Source organism: Schistocerca cancellata, chromosome 2, assembly GCF_023864275.1.
Source record: "Schistocerca cancellata isolate TAMUIC-IGC-003103 chromosome 2, iqSchCanc2.1, whole genome shotgun sequence".
Lineage (NCBI taxonomy): Eukaryota > Metazoa > Arthropoda > Insecta > Orthoptera > Acrididae > Schistocerca > Schistocerca cancellata.
The window spans coordinates 551,022,969-551,047,895 of NC_064627.1; the positions used below are offsets into that span (position 1 = coordinate 551,022,969).

A 24,927-nucleotide genomic window follows, 5' to 3' on the forward strand; every position below is an offset into this window, starting at 1 on the left:
TCTTGCTGATTGTTGCTAAGAGAACGGGACAGTGCGTCTGCTACAATATTTTGCGTACCGGGAATATGAACAATTGTAAAATTAAATTCCTGTAAATAAAGTTTCCGTCTGCTTAATCTGTCGTGTGTAAATTTAGCGGAAAGTAAAAACTGTATAGCTCTATGGTCTGTGTAAACGGTGGTATGTCTTCCATAAAGAAAATGCCGAAATCTCGTAAATGCCCATACAACACATAATGTTTCAAGTTCTGTAACAGAATAATTGCGTTCAGCAGGTGACAGAATGCGACTCGCAAAGGCGATGTTTTTAATTACTGTAGTACCACCTTCTTCAATTTCCTGAAAAATGTGTACGCCTAAAGGGGTGTTAGAACTGTCGGTGGCAATGGAAAAATTTGTAGTAAGATCTGGGTGTGATAAAAGAGGTGCATTCAACAAGGCATGTTTCAAATTAACAAACTCAGACTGCGCTTGGCTATCCCAGGACCAAATAGTGTTTTTACCTGTCAATTGACATAATCTAGGGGTGTCTAAAGCAGAGTAATGAATAAATTTACGAAAAAAGTTAATTAATCCCAGAAAGCTGCGTAATTGTTTCTTCGTCGTAGGTACAGTAATGACACGTAAAGCTTGAACTTTTTCCGGGTCAGGCGCAATGCCTTCTGCTGAAATTACATGTCCAAGAAATTTTATAGAAGTTTTGCCAAAGTGCGATTTGCTAAGATCAACTGTGAGTCCTTGTGCACGAAAAGTTTGCAACAGTTGTTCAAGAATCAGATCGTGTTCAGACCAGTTAGCTTATGTGATAAGGATGTCGTCTACATACGTTGTGATTCTGTCTTTCATGCAAAAGTGTGTATCGGATGTCGTCAAAACTAATAACATTTTCGTGAACAACATCCTGTGTGTCAAAAGTAGTGCTTACGTTGCTGGAAGATGTAACCTGTGTTGTGTCTAGTCAAATTCTTTCTGACGTACTGTTATTTTCGGGAGGATGCTGTGGCATTTCAACTATTTGTACTGTTCTGTTATTTCTTCCTGACGTATTACGTTCGGGATGATACCTACTGTCTGGTTCATTCATGATAATCTGTTGTTGGGGATGATTCTGCTGTTGGTAAGACCGACTGTTACGCTGAAAACTGTGCTCATTGCTCTTACGACTGTCATGATAATCATTGCTATACAGCGCGTTGCAATAGGAATTGAAATGATGTGTTTTCTGTACATACTGATTTCCTTGTTGCTGTGCGTTACTGTTTGGTGGAGCCGACGCTATACGTGTAGGCGGTGAAACATTAACGCTTGGTTGACCTTGCACATTACATTGTTGGTTAAGTATGCTAACCGGCTGGTTTTGTTGTTGTTGTGGGGAAAAACCCTCTATTGTTGCCAAAATGCGTCTGCGACAGCTGAAAATTTTGTACATACTGATGATTACACTTCTGCCTTTCATTAAAATTACGCTGATAGTTCTGGAGTGTCTAATGAAAATTGTCACTTTCGGTAAAACTTGTCATATTAGGTTTTCTTTACACGTTTCTAATCTATAGATAGATCGATAGTTGAAGAGCTGTTTTGATAGATATAAAGGATAGTGAAAGAGAAGGCAGCAGTGCAGAAAACTAAAGATGAAATAGCACTACTACGGCTTGGGGCCCTGTGCACGCTACGGCACATATTCATCGAAGTGTAATGAATCCCCTGAGGTCTCTTACGCGCTGCAAATAAATTTTAGTTTCTGCGTTACAGGCAATGCCGGTGAAAATTCAAAAGCAAATTGTTGTATCCAGTCCAATTCTAGTTTCTGCATTACAGGCCAAGCTGATGAAAATACAGAATCAAATTGTCGTATCCAGTCCAAAGCGTGAATCTGTGTTCTGTCATTTGTAAATACTTTAAATTTTCTCACTGATAGAAAGTGTTTGTAATCAAAATTTTCGCCTCTGAACGTCTGAACAGGTTTAGGGTTGTATGATGATCTGTTCGTCTGTGACTGTTCGGAATGTAACTCACGTACTCTCTGTAAATTACCTAAATTATACTGGCTGTGTGAGTCTGACAAATGTTCGGAAAGTGACGTATGCTGTGATGTGTTAAAGGCTGAAATATTTTTCATCTCTGTCACTTCTTGCTGTAAAGTTAACAATTTTCTACGTAATGCGTTATTGGACGAACCTATCTCACTGTTTGTCTGCTGTAAATTTTGGAAATCGGGTGTTTGATTAAGCGAAACTGGTGACGTATCGTCTGATTTGGTGTCATTATTATTTTCGATAACATCAATACGACTGGCCAATTCATCATATTTTTCAGTCAGTTCTCTTACCTGATCATCGTTTTTAGTGTCACAAGCATTAATTTGTTTTTGTATTTTACGTGTGGTTTTGCTCAATTTTTTAACGTCTGCTTTGATGGCATCGGGATCCTGTATTAGTTCCAACTTTTCAAGTCTGTTGGTCATTGTCTGAAAGTCTAATGTGTGTGTGTCAGTTTTTGTTTTAAGATCGGAGATTTCATTATGAAATTCGATGTTCAACTGTTTGATTTCGTCTGATACTGTAGCAATATTGTTGTCTACGTATGTTTTTGCTTTCGTAAACAATTTACGCTTATCTTCCTGTCTCTGTACAGTAACTGTTGCCATGACTTGTTGCTTTACTTTATTCTGTTCCTGTATAAATTTGCTGTAACGCGTTTCACTGTTTTGTAGGTGGTGATTAAAACGTTCGTCAATTTGCCTGTTGTGTTGGTCAAATTTCGCGTCTACTTTCGCATCCAGTGTGCGTGAAAGTTCTGCTGACATTAATTTAAACTCGTCGCGTAACTGTGTTGCGTTTTCAGAATATTGTTTAGCGACTGCACTAATTTCATCTCTAAGTAATTTCGTTGTGGCTGCATGTGTATTACTTAATTCTTGTGCCACAGATCTAATTTCTTCACTACTGTTCCTAGCACAAGCCCTAATTTTCTCACGTAATTGTTCTTTAGTATCGTGACATTGCACGGAAACGGCTGTAATCTGTTCACTAAGCTGTTTGAAATTGTTGTCTTGTTTTTCATTCAACTGTTTAGAATTGTTGTCTAGTTTTTCATTAAGTTGTTTGGAATTGCTGTCTAGTTTTTCATTAAATTGTTTGTTCGATTCGTTAAGGTTGTCGTATTTTTCATTAATTTGCTGTTTGAGATTTTCATTAAGTTGTAGCAATAATGCCATAAATCGATCCATGCCAAAATTAGCTGCTGTATTCTCTGTGCTGAGTGATGGTGTATCTGCATATGTCACGCTTTGTGTACCGGCAACCATTTGGTCATCGCAAGTTCAAAATGGTTCAAATGGCTCTGAGCACTATGCGACTCAACTTCTGAGGTCATCAGTCGCCTAGAACTTAGAACTAATTAAACCTAACTAACCTAAGGACATCACACACATCCATGCCCGAGGCAGGATTCGAACCTGCGACCGTAGCGGTCACGCGGTTCCAGACTGAAGCGCCTTTAACCGCACGGCCACACCGGCCGGCTCATCGCAAGTATTATCGGTCAAATTATTTGAGTCGGCTATTTCACTCATTGTACATCGCGATGTACTGTTAACACTTTTTCGCGGCATTTTTCACAAATCAAAACTAAGCACAAAAATGAAACAAAGGCGAAGCAAAATTAGAACAAACAATTACAACAAAGAGCAATAAATTGCCGATGATCTGTGAAAGAAAGAGTGACAAATTAGTAAATGCGTTGCGCCAGATGCAAACTACATTTAACTAAATAAGAGCAGATATATGACTACTTTTCAGAAATTCACAAAGAAATACGATCCTGGCCGGTTGTCGACAAGTGTAACCTCCCCACAAAATTCATTCCTTCACAATTGTAACCTCCCTAAAAAATTTCGTTACCATTTTAGTGTAACCTCAAAGCAGAAAAATTCCTAAACCTCTCAATTAAATTGTCGCTCACTTATAACTTTTCAATAATTGACTGTGAATTTAACCTGGTAAATTTTGGACGTCAGCAGTGCTGCGTCATGACCCTGAAAGATCATTCTGAATAAAAAGAGAAAAATTCTTACCTCAATGAAGTCGCCGCATAACGCATATATATCTGCTCTTACAATAAATTTTTTTTTAGCACAGCCCTGTGCAATGCTGGCCGATAGATTTGTCATTTATGAAAGGAAGCAACTGATTTTTCTTTTGCAACAATCGGAATGATCATGGATTGGGGAAATTAGTAAATTCTTTAAATTGAAATGAATGCTTGTAAAAAAATTACTTTATATGAGAAAGGTTATTATTAGGACATTTTTAAAACATTTACACGGGAGTTCAGATAACATTACTAGATATGCGCGAGGCTGCTTTTTTACCTTATACAATAATACTCAGGCTCCGGCATCGCTGCACCGCGACCGGCGCAGCCACTCTATACACTATACCAGACCAGAGCAGACTGCAGACTTAGCCACTAGCAACAACTTACTGCTACAGCTACACAGTTCCTACTCAGTCAACACTGCTCTCTGGTCAGCGATTCTCTTATACCTTGCATATCGCAGGCAGCGCATGAGCAATACATCGAAATTACATCTGCTCGGGCCTCTTACACGGTGAATCGAGGAAGTACAGTACATACTGACGAAACTAAAATGAGCTCTAACATGGAAATTAAGCGTTTCCGGACACATGTCCACATAACATCTTTTCTTTATTTGTGTGTGAGGAATGTTTCCTGAAAGTTTGGCCGTACCTTTTTGTAACACCCTGTATATAAATGAACTAGTAGAAAGCATCGGATGCTCTTTAAGGCCATTCGCAGATTATGCGGTTGTCTATACGAAAGTAGCAACGCCACAGGATACTACAAATTTGCAGGATGACCTGTAGAGAATTTATGAATGGTGCAGGCTCTGGCAGTTGACCCTGAACGTAAATAAATGTAACATATTGCGCATACACAGGAAAAGAAATCCGCTACTGTACAGCTACGCTATTGAAAACAAACAGCTGGAGACAGCGTCTGCTGTAAAATATATAGACGTAACTACCAGAGCGACCTTAAGTAGAATGACCATATAAAACAGAAAGTGAGAAAAACAGACACCAGACTCAGATTCATCAGAAGAATCTTAAGGAAATGTAATTCATCCATGAAAGAAGTGGCTTATAAGGCGCTAATTCGCATGATCCTTGAATATTGTTCATCTATCTGGAAAATTGGAAATTTGTGGTAAGTTCCTATGGGACCAAACTGCTGAGGTCATCGGTCCCTGGGCTTGTTGTTGTTGTGGTCTTCAGTCCTGAGACTGGTTTGATGCAGCTCTCCATGCTACTCTATCCTGTGCAAGCTTCTTCATCTCCCAGTACCTACTGCAACCTACATCCTTCTGAATCTGCTTAGTGTATTCATCTCTTGGTCTCCCCCTACGATTTTTACCCTCCACGCTGCCCTCCAATACTAAATTGGTGATCCCTTGATGCCTCAGAACATGTCCTACCAACCGATCCCTTCTTCTGGTCAAGTTGTGCCACAAACTTCTCTTCTCCCCAATCCTATTCAATACCTCCTCATTAGTTACGTGATCTACCCATCTAATCTTCAGCATTCTTCTGTAGCACCCTGGGCTTATACACTGCTTAATCTAAATTAAACTACCTTATCCTAAGTACAACACGCACACCCATGCCAGAGGGAGGACTCGAACCTCCGACGGGGGGAGCCGCACGAACCGTGACAAGGCGCCGAGACCGCGCGGCTACCCAGCGCAGCTTATGTATCTGGGATCCCTATGAGGTAAGACTGATAGACGATACAGAGAAGATCCAACGAAGAGCGGCGCGTTTCGTCACGCGGTCGTTTAGCTGACGAGAGAGCATTACGGAGACGTTAAAGAAACTCCACTGGCAGACGTTATAAGAGAGGCGTTGTGCATCACAGAGAAATTTACTATTGAAATTTCTGGACAGCACTTTTCAGGAGGAGTCGGACAACATATTACTTCGCCCCACATACATCTCGCATATTGATCACAAGGAGAAAATTCGAGAAATTAGAGCCAATACAGAGGGTTACCGACAGCCATTGTTCCCATGCACTATTCGCGAGTGGAACAGGGTTGGAGGGATCAGATAGTACCTTCCACCACACACCATTAAGTGGCTTGCGGAATATGATGTAGATGTAGATGAAATATCAACATTATAAGATGCATCCAAAACGAAATGATCGTATTGGAGGCTTCAAAAGAAGAGCAAAAGGATGTAACGGTATTTTCTTTCACCGGAAGGAATGCGGGGAACGAAAATTCATAGAACAATGGCACAAGTGTACGAAGAGCACTACATGTCTGTTGCAATTCCGACTATTAGTCCGACCCTCGGGACAATGATTGCCAACGTAGGTCCGGTCTTTAATAACAAGGGCATCCACCTACTGGACAATAGTCCAATGCCGTTCCTGCTCGTACGTCATCGGCCAACGACATCTGTCCTTCCTTGAATCGCTTGTCCCACACACTGACCCCTGCAACGGACATGCAGGGCTCTTCTTCTTACACTTGGGCTAATCTTTGATGGACCGCCGGCCGGAGTGACCGAGCGGTTCTAAGCGCTACAGTTTGGAACCGTGCGACCGCTACGGTCGCAGGTTCGAATCCTGCCTCGGGCATGGATGTGTGTGATGTCCTTGAGTTAGTTAGGTTTAAGTAGTTCTAAGTTCTAGGGGACTGATGACCTCAGAAGTTAAATTCCATAGTGCTCAGAGCCAGTTTTTGATGGGCTTCCGTTCTCCGCACTCCTTTCGCTGTCACATAACTCACCTACTGTTTCTCTCTTCGTATCAAACCACCCTTTCTCTGTTTTTAGCACAACTGAAAGCAGTGGACAGTGGACGCCTCACGTGCTCACTCTGTCATCACGTGGGTGTATGCCCGTGTCCCTCTATCGGTTCGTTTGAGGCCTCCCAAGCGCTCTTGTATGGACCACACCTACTTCTGTAGATACTGTCATTACGACCCCTTCAGCATTTTTCGTTTTAGAGCCCCCGGCTCGTTTCGTTTTGATTACACCCCATGTTTAGCTGTTCGTCGTTGTTATCTCTGCAAATAAAAAACATCACGCGCCATTGGTTTTAAAGGGCTACAAAAACATGCACAAATCTCATACAAACTAAATTTTGTCAGTGAAACATGTTTGTTGTCGTGGTCTTCAGTCCAGAAACTGGTTTGATGCAGCTCTCCACGCTACTCTATCCTGTGCAAGCTTCTTCATCTCCCAGTATGTACTGCAACCTACATCATTCTGCATCTGTTTAGTGTATTCATCTCATGGTCTCCCTCTACGATTTTTACTCTCCACGCTGCCCTCCAATACTAAATAGGTGATCCCTTGATGCCTCAGAATATGCCCTACCAACCGATCCCTTCTTCTACTCAAGTTGTGCCACAAATTTGTCTTCTCTCCAGTTCTATTCAATATCTCCTCATTAGTTAAGTGATCTACCCATATAATCTTCAGTATTCTTCTGTAGCACCACATTTCGAAAGCTTCTATTCTTTTCTTGTCCAAAATATTTATCGTCCACGTTTCACTTGCATACATGGCTACACTCCATGCAAATACTTTCCGAAACGACTTCCTGTCACTTAAATCTATACTCGATGTTAAGAAATTTCTCTTCTTCAGAAACGCTTTCCTTGCCATTGCCAGTCTACTTTTTATATCCTCTCTACTTCGACCATCATCAGTTATTTTGCTCCCCAAATAGCAAAACTCATTTACTACTTTTAGCGTCTCATTTCATTATTGGTATTAAGAAAATATTACAAAATGGTAGTGCTAGTGTGTTTGGGGATCAATCAACACAATTAACCAATACTTTTGAGTTTTATTCTATTATAAGTGATGCATCCTTTCCTCTACTTGTCCTACTTCGGCGTGTGTAATGTACGTCGCTCCCTCTAGCTCAGTTCTAGGATACGCTCTTGATCAACGTTATTTCTTTACCAGACCAAAAGATATTTGCCCAACTCGCGCGTGTGATGCAAGTGACGCGATGATTTTTTTTTAGCTCTGTGACGTACAAACAACAAGAAGCACTGGTGGAGTGTAGTTGTTACTAATCTATCAATTGCAGAGGTTACATACTTCTTTTGTATTGATCCGGTCGACCTACTCCTTGTTGTACGATGTGGAACTTCACGTAACTGTGGACTGGTGTCCGCAATTTTGGAATCCCCTCAACATCGTACCATTGATTTCAATGTAGTGCCTATCAATTAGGAGATTAGTGTGCCATCTTCCTCCTTACCATAGCCGAACGTTTAGTTAACTGCTACGAAATCGAAAATGGTATGCGTAAGCACTCCGAGCGATGTCACCTTGTGCGAAAAGTAACAGTGGAGACTGCGCCACAGTGAAGGCGAGTGGAAGGAAGAAACACGATGCGGACGCTGACGCCTGGAGAGTTTGTTGTTGGCCGAGGCTAAAGATGGCGCGGATGACGTGGCGGCCTCGAAACGCGGCTTCCCCCCAGCTGTACGCAGGCGCTTATCAGTGCTGCGTGCTGCACACCCGGCAACGCCCGCTGTTCGCGCCGTCTCACTTCTGCAGGAAAACTTGCACATCCTGTGGTATGTCAATCATCTCTAACCATAGCATCTTGTCTGGTATCTACCAAGCAAAGCATTACTGTAGGTTGGTGACTGTTTCTTATTGTGCTCGTCATATTGCAATGAGTGTTTTAATTATTTGCACCTTGTGTTGTTGATATGTGACGTTGCGTTGGCAGATGTTTCTCAAGGGATTTATTATGTGAGAACCGAGTGCTGACTGCTAATATGCACCTGCACATTGACACAAAACACTGAATCGATTCACGAAAAATCCGAGTACTGCTTATTCCAGATGTCGCAGACCTGCCGCTGAAGTTCTTTCCTCAGAAGAAAAGGTACGCCCATCTTTTTCTGTTAAAATTCGTCATAGGTAAACTATCGAGCAAGACATGGGAGTGATTCTTGAAATTTTCCCCGTGGACGAAGTATACCACTATTTTTAGACGTGCACGTTAGATGTCATTATTTCCTATTTCCAAATTTTGGCTCTCAGATTTCGTACCTCTTCAAACCTTCATCTTTCCAAACAAATATGTGACGAGATTCTTGAAGTTTTGCCAGTGGTCAAAATATCGGAACCGCAAGCAATGCAGGCCCTAGAAATAATTAACGAAGAACTGCGTTTGCCATCTCGTGCCTCCTGGAATACCTCTTAAACAGGAGAAAGTGAGGTCTAATTTAGAATTTGAAAAGGGAGATCTTATAGAATTCTTCTAGCTCTGGAAAGTAAACATTTCTTCCCGAAAGTCTGTAGGTATGTAGCGCATATTGAATGAAATTTTCAAACAATTTTCGTGGTCCTGACGTGGTGAACAAAGTATAGGGAAACTAACAGAACTCCCATTGGTTAACAGGCGACTACATACCACCTAAATGCAGATCCTTTTATAATTGTAATAGTTAAAACACCAGTTTTTGAAATTGACAATTATTGTTTCTTTCTTGGAAGTTATTATAGACGACATTTGTCTGCTGCGCCTATAGTATTCCAGGTTAACTTTCATTTGATTGCCAGGCATGTTTCACATAAACTTCTACTTTTTCCTGGTCGAGGTTTAGGAGAAGGGATAGGAATTACTTCACCTTGAATGCTATGAAACAACGAATCAAATCCATAGAGTAAATGGTGTACTGTTCTTCTTAAAAGATAAGTGAGTTTATTTACAATCTTTCACACGACTGTAGAAGGTATCACATTACAGTACAAAATCTTGCCATTTAATCTTACAGTGTAATCTCGTGTAAAATGTTCTTAAAAGTCTTCACCCACGTTACGTTACACAATGGGTAAAACAAGGTTCCGATGTTCGTCGGTATGTTTTTCGTCATATAAACTATACTTTTGTTTCCCCTTTTGTTTCAAGTAAATATGAAGCATTGACCATTTGGTTCAAAAATGGTTCAAATGGCTCTGAGCACTATGGGACTCAACTGCTGTGGTCATAAGTCCCCTAGAACGTAGAACTACTTAAACCTAACTAACCTAAGGACATCACACACATCCATGCCCGAGGCAGGATTCGAACCTGCGACCGTAGCGGTCGTGCAGTTCCAGACTGTAGCGCCTTTAACCGCTCGGCCACTCAGGCCGGCTGACCATTTAGTGACATAAAAATTGTTGGAGGACTATTGAGTTACGTAAACATAAGGAATACAACTACAATATAATTAAACTTATTTGGTGTGGGCTACAGCATTTTTACGTTGGTTGGTTGGTTTGGTTGATTTGCGGGAGGGGACCAAACAGCGAGGTCATCGGTCATATCGGATTAGGGAAGGATGGGGAAGAAAGTCGGCTGTGCCCTTGTAAAGGAACCATCCCAGCATTCTCCTGAAGCGATTTAGGGAAATAACGGAAAAAATAAATCAGGATGGCCGGACGCGTGTTTTAATCGTCGTCCTCCCGAATGGGAGTCCAGTGCGCTAATCACTATCCCACCTCGCTCAGTACAGAAATATTACATATGTAATGTAAGGAAGCATATTTTCTTAAAGTGGAATACAAGATATAACTATGAAATAAAGCCTCTCTGTGACAAACATAAAATGGAAAGTCTCTCGGGATAGACGTGAATGGAGTTCGTATTGTTGGCTCGTGAGGAAACGTCATAGAAGATATACACTCTTAGACCATGAGCTTTAGTGACGGACATAGTGAAGCAGATGCTAATACTGAGCCTTTAAAACTGATCTAAAATGTTTCTAGGCTGAGCGAAATCCTTTTGTACGGTAGAAGTGCAGCTTTCGGACGTACCGTGGCACAATTTAGTGTTCTCACATTTCGTAAAAAAGTAAGAGACACGCTGGCAGTGACGCATATTTACAATCACAGGTTAACAAATTTAAAAATTCGACTGGATGACTGCACATGTTATCTTGCCCAACGACACTGCTAACCCATGTGTATCCTACATTTTTCACCAAGATGTACAGTGATTGCATGTTGATTGCAGCATTGTCTTAACACACATTCTGGCGCCTAAATATCAAAGAGTTGTTATATCTGGATCACTTCATATGAAGAAACGGGATCTTTGAAGATACGATTGTTTACAGAAATTTAGAGAGTGACTAAGATGTGTTTCTTTTGTCGGTTAAGGATTGAGACTAGTTGCAGTAGCAAAATGGGACACTCTTGTTCGTTCTAGTCATCACGTTCTTTCCTCATCATCTCTTGTACCCTATAGCATAAATGGCAACGTCTGCCCGATGAAACCACAGGGAGGTATTGTAATGGCGCAAAGTGTCTGAATTTTTTCACGGCCAAACTGGTCACCTCTGTTCCTTCATAAACTGAGGCGACAAAAGACATGGGATTCCTCCTAACAGCGTGTCAGACCTGCTTTTGCCCAACGTAGTGCAGCAACTCAGCATGGCACGGTCTAAACATGTCGTTGAAAGCTCCCTGCAGAAATGTTGAGAAATGTACCGTTAATTCCAGTCGGCGGCCGTAATCACGTCGAAAACTGTTTCATATGAATCACCTGAGTACAAATGTCAGCTCCGCCCATGTACTACACTTTTATATCATATACTGCCGTCTTTTCTATATGTGTATTTTGCTATGCCTTGATTTCTGTCACCTCAGCGCGTATCGACATTTACTTATATAGTCCCCAAGCCACTATACAGAGCATGGCGTAGGTTAAATCAAACCAGTGTTAGACTACCCCTATGGTATTCTTTTTGTGTCTGGATGAGGGTAACTGACTTTATGTATGCGTACGCACCCAACTCGTTCTCCCTATTGTTCCCAACACCTTTACACGAGAAATAAGGAGCACTGCAGAATTCCTGCCAAATTTATCTGCACGGTCTACCACGAACGCGAGATTTAAATTAATCCTACAGGATATTCTGACAAGGAGACGGCACGAGCGTGGGGTCTGGGATTTGTCCGAAATTTTGTGTGGTGAAAGAGGGCCCCTAACACCTCACGTGGTTAAAATATTAGGACGCACTACCCAGCAAATCCCGGGAAAAATCGATACAAAGTTTCTTAGTTGCCTCCGCCAGCACTTTTTTTTCTTCTGTTTCATTTTCTTTTGTTATTCCACCAATTAATCAGAAAGTTCCCCAAACCTACATTATATTTAACAAATTAGTTACATTATTGAATAAAAATTATTTTCTTTTTGTCCAACAACACAATTAATGGCGGTGGGTTTTCCATTTTTCATTGTAAAGTATATAAGGAGAATCATTGGGTTTTTAATCAGAATAACAAAGTCGATTGGGAAACATTCCACTTTTATACATATGATAATAATAAACAAGAACCGCAGTGGTAATTATCGTAAAAACAAACAAAGCAATAATATTTTTGCGACATCTTGCGCAACATATAAAAGCGGATTTTTTACACTCACAGGGCGTTTGCAATAAATCTGTAGAAAAGTATGCCCCGGTAACATTTGCGAAAATGTTTTGAGTTTCTGATAATATTGAGGCAAACCAGGCATATTGAATCATGTCTTGGAATATTGGTGACGATAACTGATTGAATTTTTATACAATCTTCCCGGGAATTAATTTCACCATTCTCTTGTAACAGTGCACTGCAATTTTGCAAGCAACAGAAGACAAAAAAGTGCCGGAGGAGGAATAGAACCCTAGACCTCTGGCTTAAGGGTCCGACCGCTAACCATGTAGGCCAGACGGCGGCTCGGAAAGGGACTAACATTTTATACTCATAAGGCACCTAAGAAACTTTGGATCGATATTCCGAATAGTGCGTCCTAATATTTTAACCACGTGAGGTGTTAGGGGTCCTCTTTCACCACACAAAATTTCGGACAAATCCCGGGCCCCACGGTCGTGCCGTCTCCTTGTAAGAGCCGTTCTGTATTACATTGAGCCCTCGTTCCACGCAGTTATGGAAGTATCTTGAAGAGCTGTAGATGAATTGATGGTGTTTTATCAGATGGAAATATTAAACAATAAGTATGCCTATAAACATGTAGGCTACTGCGGCCGGCGTGAATTACGTTAAAACCCATCTATATATTTTGCTGCGTCATAATGTAAAATAATTTTAATACTAAAATAATGCACATCAGACACGTTACGCTGTCTATCCCTGTTGAAAGCCATCACAAATATACCAAAGTTTTCGTTATTTTAGTAATTTAAGTGTTTTGTTTCACAACGTAGAAGTAGCAGTTTGAGGAAGCTAAGCGCGCAAATTTAAACACAGGGTACTAAGCATCTGTTATTCTCCTATTATGTGTCAATGGGAACTGTCTTACTTCTTAGGTAAGTTCGATCGATGTCACTGCTTGCAACCACTAAAACTAATTACCAAAAGGACTGTCAGTAAAGAAATACAGCCCTCTGATCTCTATGTGTCTTTCCAGTATTAGGCTCAGAATAAAGATTTTGAGTGTTTCAAGTAGATCCCGTTAGTAAAAGCTTTTCAGTGCATTATACCACCACTTAAAAGTGCGGCATGTTCTTTAAAAGGTCCATTAACTTACAGGCAGCAGTAGGAACCCGCCCAGAATTAAGACTGGATCTACGTTCTTCTGAATAGTCTAGGGCAAGAACCTTTCTTTTCATTTGAACTTCCTAAAGATTCGTTTTCTTCGTAGAAGGCGTTGACGGAAGAGCTTATGACATTAGATGCTAAATTAGGATGTTGTTGTTGTTGTAGTTGTTGTCTTCAGTCCTGAGACTGGTTTGATGCAGCTCTCCATGCTACTCTATCCTGTGCGAGCTTCTTCATCTCCCAGTACCTACTGCAACCTACATCCTTCTGAATCTGCTTAGTGTATTCATCTCTTGGTCTCTCTCTACGATTTTTACCCTCCACGCTGCCCTCCAATGCTAAATTTGTGATCCCTTGATGCCTCAGAACATGTCCTACCAACCTGTCCCTTCTTCTTGTCAAGTTGTGCCACAAACTCCTCTTCTCCCCAATTCTATTCAATACCTCCTCATTACTTATGTGATCTACCTATCTAATCTTCAGCATTCTTCTGTAGCACCACATTTCGAAAGCTTCTATTCTCTTCTTGTCTAAACTATTTATCTTCCATGTTTCACTTCCATACATGGCTACACTCCATACAAACACTTTCAGAAACGACTTCCTGACACTTAAATCTATACTCGATGTTAACAAATTTTTCTTCTTCAGAAACGCTTTCCTTGCCATTGCCAGTCTACATTTTATATCCTCTCTACTTCGACCATCATCAGTTATTTTGCTCCCCAAATAGCAAGACTCCTTTACTACCTTAAGTGTCTCATTTCCTAATCTAATTCCCTCAGCATCACCCGACTTAATTCGACTACATTCCATTATCCTCGTTTTGCTTTTGTTGATGTTCATCTTATATCCTCTTTTCAAGACACTGTCCATTCCGTTCAACTGCTCTTCCAAGTCCTTTGCTGTCTCTGACAGAATTACAATGTCATCGGCGAACCTCAATGTTTTTATTTCTTCTCCATGGACTTAATACCTACTCCGAATTTTTCTTTTGTTTCCTTTACTGCTTGCTCAATATACAGATTGAATAACATCGGGGACAGGCTACAACCCTGTCTCACTCCCTTCCCAACCGCTGTTTCCCTTTCATGCCCCTCGACTCTTGTAATTGCCATCTGGTTTCTGTACAAATTGTAAATAGCCTTTCCCTCCATTTAACTTTACTGTATGGTTAAATTAGGAAGTAATGGTCTCAAAATCCGTAGCTCAATATTTAAATCAGTTAATCTCAAACAAAATTTTAGTTCGCGTTAAATCAAACCACCGGACAAGATGTACAGTGGTTAATACACTATGCAACGCACTCCTCCTGTTTTTTTAACTATACTTTGGAGTGTCACGTAATAATTATTTCTGTTCGTGTCGCCGTGCACCATGTCTCACGTTAAATTTTTTACGAACATTTATGTACTTTGAACTATCGGAAATTATTTTGCTATCGAGGTATTCCAAATCTCACCCATACTGTCAGAGTCACGGGTGCTAATATTTCTTAATAACGGAAGCTTTACCGCAATATCTAGTCTGTATAGAAGATCTTCGCGACAGACGTAACCGTATTGGCTGCGGTATTGACGGTTTTAACTCAGTAGAGAATTTTGAGTGACATAGTGGGATCAGACCACCTCGTGGTTGAAATTAAACTAGGAATATTTGCTACAATGAAGTAGTGATAAATGAGAAATGAAGAATATGATAAAAGCTATGTGAAAAATATGAGAATGGAATCAGTGCCTAATTTATAACCTAATAACATACTGCAACGAATACGACACTTATAATGTTTTAGTCGAACTAATAAACAACGCAGCTCTCGAAACCATCTTCACCAATAAAGAATCGAAGTAATCAAAGAAATATCCAATCACATGATGTGATGTAGAATGTACGAGCTATTTTGGTAGGAAAAATGCGTGCAAGAATATAGTCCAAACAAATCATTCGATTTCTTACAAAATAATAAAATTACGTGTTTTGAAGAAAACGATAATACGTGGCTTAAGACCATTTTAACGAAGAATAATGACATGGAAATAAGTCAAAGCTCTGCGGAGCAGTAAGCAAGAAAAAAATAATTTTGAAAGCATGGACGAAACGCTCGCAGGCACAGCCTTAGACAAAATAGCACACCTCTGTGTCGCCAGAATCTGAATGTTCTGACAGAAGTATCAAACAATTCCCCTTAATACGTACATCCAGTACAGTATGAGGAGTGGAAAATACAGGGTGATTATAACTAAACTTCCAAACCACTGTAGAAATAACACCACTGGTAAGAATGACGTCAAATTGCAACGGGAAAAATCGGTTTTTAATTGTCTTGAGGCCAAAAACCGCAGAAAAAGCATCACTCACATCGGTTTTTAATTGTCCTGAGGCCAAACACCGCATAAAAAGCAGCACTCACATCGGTTTTTAATTGTCCTGAGGCAAAAACCGCATAAAAAGCACCAATCAAAATACATGAAAATGATCCCATCCACACATCCAAGCTGTTGGAGAACTGGTATGACGTGTTTACGCAAATCACTCATAGCGTTTACCAGTGACGGTACAGATAACAGGACCGGAAGCACCTATCTCTTCGAAAAAATATGGCCCTATGATAAATGATGCCGTAAACCCACACTACACAATAAACTTTTTAAGGTGAAGTGGTAGTGGTTGATCTGTGTGTGGATTTTCCGTTGCAGATATTCGACAATTCTGTGCATTGACATATCCAGTCAAATGGAAGTGGTCTTCCTCAATCCACAAAATCTTCCACGGCCAATCATTGTCCACTTAAATGCGAGCAAGAAATTTTAAAGCAAAAGTCTCTCTTGCTGGCAGGTCAACAGAAAGCAACTCGTGCACGTGCGTAATTTTGAATGGATAGCAAAGAAGGATGTTTCGTAGGTTTTTACGCACCGTGTACACGGGTACGTCCAATGTTCAGGCAATTCTCCGTGCACTATACGTTTGCACACTACCACTCGTCTCCTCCTGTATTACTGTGGCCACTCCTTCCACTGACGTCGAATCAATTAGTTTCCTTCGTCTACCACGTTTCGCACCAAAAGAATCCATTTTTCCGAATTTCCGAATCATTTTCTCCAGACCTAGGCACTAATCGGACCAACGCCTTGTTTCAAACCCTTCAGTGCCCGGAACGTCTGCAGAACGAAGTGTACACTCTCATCGTTCTTGTAATACAGCTTTACAAGCAGAGCACGATCCTGTATTGAGACAGTCATGTCCGATAATATTCCGTTACAATTACACGTCATTCTGACCAGTGGTGTTATTTCTACCGCGTTTTGAAAATTTTAACTTTAATTATAATACCATGTGTTTTTTGTGCAGTGATCAGAAAGTTATAGCTACTGGCTGCTGGAAATTGGCAATATGGTGCTACAAATGTTTCCCTTAAGACTGGAAGGCAGGAATAATTGTACCATTCCGTAAACTATGAATGGGGCCTCCGTCTGACTCCGCCTGTACGTTCATAATACTTTCCTCGCACACTGTGGAACCTTTCTAATGATTGATTTAAAAACGACTTGAGTGGTGAATCGAATCAAAAATGTATACTGCCAGACTACCAACACGACTTTCGGAAAATTATTTCTGTATAAAGTTTTGGCACATCTTACTGTAGACACTTGAGAAGCATTTGCGGAAAGGTAGTATGAGATAATGTAACTACCTGACATTGTTTTCGCGTTGAAGGAGGCGATCTGTAATTACGTATGGAGTTGTAGTGTTCTTTAGAAAAACTTTTTGATATGCCAAGATCGCAAGGAAGGATACGTCAATTACTACACTCCTGGAAATGGAAAAAAGAACACATTGACACCGGTGTGTCAGACCCACCATACTTGCTCCGGACACTGCGAGAGGGCTGTACAAGCAATGATCACACGCACGGCACAGCGGACACACCAGGAACCGCGGTGTTGGCCGTCGAATGGCGCTAACTGCGCAGCATTTGTGCACCGCCGCCGTCAGTGTCAGCCAGTTTGCCGTGGCATACGGAGCTCCATCGCAGTCTTTAACACTGGTAGCATGCCGCGACAGCGTGGACGTGAACCGTATGTGCAGTTGACGGACTTTGAGCGAGGGCGTATGTGGGCATGCGGGAGGCCGGGTGGACGTACCGCCGAATTGCTCAACACGTGGGGCGTGAGGTCTCCACAGTACATCGATGTTGTCGCCAGTGGTCGGCGGAAGGTGCACGTGCCCGTCGACCTGGGACCGCACCGCCACTTCCCAGCAAATTAGGGACACTGTTGCTCCTGGGGTATCGACGAGGACCATTCGCAACCGTCTCCATGAAGCTGGGCTACGGTCCCGCACACCGTTAGGCCGTCTTCCGCTCACGCCCCAACATCGTGCAGCCCGCCTCCAGTGATGTCGCGACAGGCGTGAATGGAGGGACGAATGGAGACGTGTCGTCTTCAGCGATGAGAGTCGCTTCTGCCTTGGTGCCAATGATGGTCGTATGCGTGTTTGGCGCCGTGCAGGTGAGCGCCACAATCAGGACTGCATACGACCGAGGCACACAGGGCCAACACCCGGCATCATGGTGTGGGGAGCGATCTCCTACACTGGCCGTACACCACTGGTGATCGTCGAGGGGACACTGAATAGTGCACGATACATCCAAACCGTCATCGAACCCATCGTTCTACCATTCCTAGACCGGCAAGGGAACTTGCTGTTCCAACAGGACAATGCACGTCCGCATGTATCCCGTGCCACCCAACGTGCTCTAGAAGGTGTAAGTCAACTACCCTGGCCAGCAAGATCTCCGGATCTGTCCCCCATTGAGCATGTTTGGGACTGTATGAAGCGTCGTCTCACGCGGTCTGCACGTCCAGCACGAACGCTGGTCCAACTGAGGCGCCAGGTGGAAATGGCATGGCAAGCCGTTCCACAGGACTACATCCAGCATCTCTACGATCGTCTCCATGGGAGAATAGAGCCTGCATTGCTGCGAAAGGTGGATATACACTGTACTAGTGCCGACATTGTGCATGCTCTGTTGCCTGTGTCTATGTGCCTGTGGTTCTGTCAGTGTGATCATGTGATGTATCTGACCCCAGGAATGTGTCAATAAAGTTTCCCCTTCCTGGGACAATGAATTCACGGTGTTCTTATTTCAATTTCCAGGAGTGTAGTTTCGACCAGTCTTCACATAATCAGATCACATAGTAAAAAGGAGTGTCAACATCGACTATTGAAGCAAGGCGCTTTGCCACTGTCATGTTTACAACTATAAATTTAAAAATTGTAAACGCAATTCTTTAGCTTGGAGTCGTAAATATGATTGTGTCATATTGTAACCTCAGTTGTAGAGTTTTTAATTGTGAACGTGATTATGACTAAGCATCTTGGTACAGTAGTCGATGTATTATGGGACTAGGTAAAACTAACAATCGATGTATACATCCTTGCTATCTTGGAAAATAAAAAAGTTTTCCTAAAGGCGGCTACAACAATATTAAGACGGCTGTTGGTAACTTTGGTAGGCTAAGAATTCTGTAGGCACTAAGAAACATCAGATAAAGCCATCTCCTTTCCTCAGTAAATGCCAGACTACATTTCTGGGAATGACAATGGACGGAACATATTTACCCTTGCATGATTAGGGACATCACATCCTCTCTTTCTATTTAACTAGGCACTCTATTATGTTCGTATGATGTCACGGATATTATAAGAAGACACACTTTATACAGAATTCTAAATAAAATGTCGTGCGAATAGGGCCTCCTGTCGGGTAGGCCGTTCGCCGGATGCAAGTCTTTCGATTTGACGCCACTTCGGCGACCTGCGCGTCGATGGGGATGAAACGATGATGATTACGACAACACAATACCCAGTCCCTGAGTGGTGAAAATCTCCGAATCTCCGAACAAGCTGGGAAGTTAACCCGGGCACTTGGGATTCACATTCTGTCGCGCTGACCACTCGTATATCGGGGGCGGACATATAGGATACTACAATTAGAAGTAACATTACAATACCAGTAAAATGTGGATAGCAGCGGTAGTTATAGCAGAAAAAATAACATTTATACTAGTTCATGAATAACAGAGTGGCAGACAAAATACTCGCAAAATCACGTATATCTAAACTGACACCCCTGAAGGGAATGGACGTCACAGAAGGGTTGGGATAGGGAGCGAAAGATGAAAGTGCTGGAACACAAATAATGAAGAGAAGGGGAAAGAAGGAGGCAGGGACGATTGAGAAGTGAAGAAAGGAAAAAGGTTAACTTCGAGAAGATGAAGGCACTCATTTTACTGTTTAACAGAGAGAAAACTAGGTTTTTATGTTTCTTTCACCTTTTTATTATATGCACGAAAACATTTCATTGTGCATACAGTTCAGTATAGCTTGATCCACCATAGGTGGACCACCACAGTAGAGCAGCAGTTTGAGAATGTTTTTGCTATGTGGATGGGCAGAACTAGGATTCAAGATAAGTGAGAACCTATGTTACTATTATGATGATGTCACAGGTACTTGATCTATAATATGGGGAATAGTGGAATTTCGGTAGAACGAGTTAATGCATAAGAAAACCAGGAAAGTAAAGTGGTATACCATGAATTTCTGGGAGACCCTGAAGGGCAGGTTCAGTCGCCTACTTGGGAACATTTTCCCTGTCCTCTGCGCCCGGTCGCACTTTTCTTTCGCTAAATATGAGAACCGTGTGTGTAAGTGTATCTACAATACTGGCCATTAAAATTGCTACACCACGAAGATGACGTACTACAGACGCGAAATTTAACTGACAGGAAGAAGATGCTGTGATATGCAAATGATTAGCTTTTCTGAGCATTCACACAAGGTTGGCGCCGGTGGCGACGCCTACAACTTGCTGACATGAGGAAAGTTTTCAACCGATTTCTCATACAAAAATAGCAGTTGACGGGCGTTGTCTGGTGGAACGTTGTTGTGAAGCCTCGTGTAAGGAGGAGAAATGCGTACCATCACGTTTCCGACTTTGATAAATCTCGGATTGTAGCCTATCGCGACTGCGGTTTATCGTATCGCGACATTGCTGCTCGCGTTGTTCGAGATCCAATGACTGTTAGGAGAATATGGAAACGGTGGGTTCAGGAGGGTAATACGGAACGCCGTGCTGGATCCCAACGGCCTCGTATCACTAGCAGTCGAGATGACAGGCATCTTATCCGCATGGCTGTAACGGATCTGCAGCCACGTCTCGATCCCTGAGTCAGCAGATGGGGACGTTTGCAAGACAACAACCATCTGCATGAACAGTTCGACGACGTTTGCAGCAGCAAGGACTATCAGCTCGAAGACCATGGCTGCGGTTACCCTTGACGCTGCATCACACACAGGATCGCCTGCGATGGTGTACTCAACCGAATCTGGGTTCACGAATGGTAAAACGTCATTTTTTCGGATTAATCCGGGTTCTGTTTACAGCATCATGATGGTCGCATCCCTGTTTGGCGACATCACGGTGAACGCACATTGGAAGCGCGTATTCGTCATCGCCATACTGACGCATCACCCAGCGTGATGGTATGGGGTGCCATTGGTTACACGACTAGGTCACCTCTTCTTCGCATTGACGGCACTTTGAACAGTGGACGTTGCATTTCAGATGTGTTATGACCCGTGGCTCTACCCTTCATTCGATCCCAGCGAAACCCTACGTTTCAGCAGGATAATGCACACCCGCATGTAGCAGGTCCTGTACGGGCCTTTCTGGATACAGAAAATGTTCGACTGCTGCCCTGGCCGGCACATTCTCCAGATTTCGCACCAATTGAAAACGTCTGGTCAATGGTGGCCGAGCAATTGGCTCATCACAATACGCCAGTCACTAATCTTGATGAACTGTGGTATCGTGTTGAAGCTGCATGGGCAGCTGCACCTGTACACGCAATCCAAGCTCTGTTTGACTCAATGCCCAGGCGTATCAAGGCTGTTATTACGGTCAGAGGTGGTTGTTCTGGATACTGATTTCTCAGGATCTATGCACCCAAACTGCGTGAAAATGTAATCACATGTCTGTTCTAGTATAATATATTTGTACAATGAATACCCATTTATCATCTGCATTTCTTCATGGTGTAGCAATTTTAATGGCCAGTAGCGTATGAAATGAAGATGACCATGACGGTGTGTGTGTGTGTGTGTGTGTGTGTGTGTGTGTGTGTGTGTGTGGTGTGTAGCGTAGTGTCGTGTTTGAGTCGGAGATAATAAGGGAAGGAAGAGGGTGAAATTCGATGCAGACACATACCCAGTTCCTCTCACAGAGCACCAAGGGGGCATCGGCCTAAGCTTAACGTCCCCATCCGACGGACGGATGCCCATCTACGGTGTTGCATGCCCTCGCTTCATCAGGCACTGCGGAAAGAATTGGTATTTAATTCAGGACAGTGCCGCAAAGATCTGTTATCAGAGACTTTACGTCATTACCCGCTCCTGTTCGTCTGCCTTAAAGGCGAAGGGAAAATTGTCAACAGCACGCGGCGTACCAGGGCGGTCGCCCACCCAATTACTGGCCACGCCCGAGGTGCTTAACTTCGGTGATCTAACAGGAAACGGTGTATCCACCTCCGCAAAGCCGTTGACAGTGCGTAGGTGTACGTTTCACTTCTTGTGAAAATTTATGTCGAAATTTTCAGAACGGTATAGAGGCGAACAGAAATTTTCCTGCACCTGGCGACAATGTTTGCTGTTCAGTGAGGGGTGCTCATCCAAAGTTGCATCCAATTTCTTTACTGGTTTGTGATGTGATATTGGGACACCTCTGATTAATAGGGGGTAATTTTCAGCAGAGGTCAGAGCTCATTATTTTTCCTGGAATATTAAAATTACTTATAATATCATCATATGTAGTTTCAGTTCTAGGTTTTGCGCCCATCTTACCATTGACGACATATTGTCGTTTCTGTGGGAGAGGAAGTAAGACATCTTCAGATTTTGCACTGAAATTGAGTAGGAGATTTACGGTATAGATATCTATGTACATTCACAGGAGACAGAATCAACAAGAAATCATTGACATACAAGGGGGACTATAATGCGTCCAGTACTGACCCTTGCAGCACTCCTGAGTGAACATCCTTCAAGGACGACTTTTCGTTCTCATAGACAACTCGGTGCTGTCTATTTTTCAAGTAGCTTTCGAACCACTTCAGTACACTATCTGAAAATTCTGTCTGTCGATTTTTTCTGAGTAGTATGTCAGAACTCACGGCATCAAATGCTTTACTGTAGTATTGTAGTGCAAATATTGTAGCCTCACTGTTTTTTGACACATTTTTAGTTATCTGTTACTTTAAGCAGTGTAATATTCGTGGTATGGCTGTTATTTGTCATTGCGCATATCTTATAAGGAGTAAACCCTTGTCTCAACGTGATGCGCTCGGTTACAGGTGTGTCCTAACATTCTGTTTCTATTCTACAGAGTCTTTAACGTATAGATTGTTATTGACTGTGGTTGCGCATTCTTCGGCAGAGGCAAAAATTAAGCTGTTTAGAAACTAGAAAAAATGCATATTCGTGATACTAGAACTTTCCTAAAAGTAGTGTCTTCAACTCCATCGAATGCAGTGCTGGCGAAGGCTGCAGAAATTAATAGTGAAATTAATGTCAGACATATTTATCTAAAAGTACACAGGGCGTGTGACACACCTGGTCATGAATCAGCTTGTAGTTCCTCGGTAGCAACGATCATTGCGAAAAATTGGCTGTAAATATGGATGAGTAGATACAATAATGTGGTCAACAAAGGTCAGACCACCTCACTGAATTAGTTATGGCCAGTCCGTGTCTTAATTACGTAGTTAAGTCACATTTACCAGATATGCACATACTGCATCTTCTCATTATACGATAATAGTCGCTGTGTAACCAATCTACAAAAATCTCAATCAGTTGAAACGATGCGTGTGGCACTTTCATATTAAAGTTAATCAACAGTCATTGTTAATTGTCCTTCTCGATTGTCCCTCTTCTTATTCACAACAATACATTACTGCACCATTACGTTATTGTTGATTTGATTGACACTGGATCCACGTTCGAAATCTCAGAACAGACTGACTCCCGTATTCAAGTTAACCCACGTATATTATTAATAGCTCTAATTCACAGTCTGGCTTCATATTAAGCAAAATACATTATTGCCCAAGTGCCCAAGTACATTATGACTGTTTTGACTGGCACGGGTTCCATATGCGACATCTCGGAACTGACTTCCAAAATGGTTCAGGGCCAGTGTTTGTATAGCTTTTCAAAAATTGCTATTAAAGTTTCACATTGTTAAATATAAAATTTCGATATTTAGAATTAGAATTTTACATCTCAATATAATTGAATACAGCAGGAAAATTGTTTTTGGCCTGAACATTTTCTTACAATAAGCGTTTCAAGTGAAGTAAGCCTTTTTAATGCCGAAACTGGGAAAATTGTGAAATAAACAATACCATACACAAAAGTTCTAATTATTCGGAATCTAATTAAGCGCAGAAGTTCTTATGATGTTAAAGAAATTGGGTAGATGAATACTTTAAGGATTTCTACGTGTTATTTTCCTAACTTTATGAGTAATATAGTAATTACATCTGTTTACATGTCAACAATGTAACTGGAATAGAAAATAATTACTGTTACTTAACTGAACAGCCTTTGCAAAACTATTTACTTGAAATGGTTCAAATTAATTAGAAAATTATTGTGACTAACGTAATTTAGCAAATTGGGCCTGGTCTTATACCCAGAATTACAGAATGGCAGCTTTATCTTATGGTATATCTCTCACCAACACTAGTGGTAATTAAGAAAGGAAAAAAAACTAAAAACAAAAGAAGTCATTCAAGGAGGGAAACAACGAAACAAAGTGCCAATAAGTCCCAGATTTCTTTGTTACTGGCGGAGACCGTTACTGTTAGTTCTTAAATAGTTCTACTGCTGTAACTGAACTTTGGTAACGTAGACGTATAGTTTTTTTCAGTAACTGTAAAATTTTACCATGAGTGAAAAGTGTGGGCACTGTCGTAGGTTTGTGAGTAGTGGATTACGGTGTGGGATTTGTTCAAAGTGTTTTCATTGGGGGGAATGCAGTGGGGAAGCCAGTGGTCATTTTAGGGAGATCCTCTCCTGGGAATGTAGAATCTGTAGTAGAAACAAGTTAATAGAGGAGCAGGAGCGTAAGATCTGTGCCCTTCAGGTGCAGTTGCAATGTGCAAAGGAGGAACTAGATAGATTGAGGAGGGTGAAGGGTGGTGGGGAATGGGAACTGGCAGTTGGCAAGGAGGTAGCTAGGAAGAGGAGGTATCCAGACAGTT

General features: G+C 41.8%; 1 protein-coding gene and 1 non-coding gene across 3 annotated transcripts in view; one reads left to right on the forward strand and one right to left on the reverse strand.

The window, feature by feature from the left end:
• Window positions 1–8,511: 8,511 nt before the first annotated feature.
• The window catches only part of LOC126146718 (uncharacterized), a 37,708-nt gene continuing 21,292 nt past the window's right edge, over window positions 8,512–24,927 (forward strand). Inside the window, exons 1-2 of one of the 2 annotated variants that reach the window (XM_049915641.1) lie at window positions 8,673–8,691; window positions 8,790–8,948. The gene's annotated coding sequence lies outside the window, so the exon portion shown is untranslated. Of the gene's footprint in view, window positions 8,632–8,672; window positions 8,692–8,789; window positions 8,949–24,927 lie in introns of those variants that run through there. The other variant, XM_049915640.1, reaches the window with a different exon arrangement.
• Trnas-gga (transfer RNA serine (anticodon GGA)) lies at window positions 10,119–10,202 on the reverse strand. Its single transcript is given in 2 exon segments — window positions 10,119–10,153; window positions 10,163–10,202. It is a non-coding gene; the product is annotated as a tRNA-Ser (tRNA).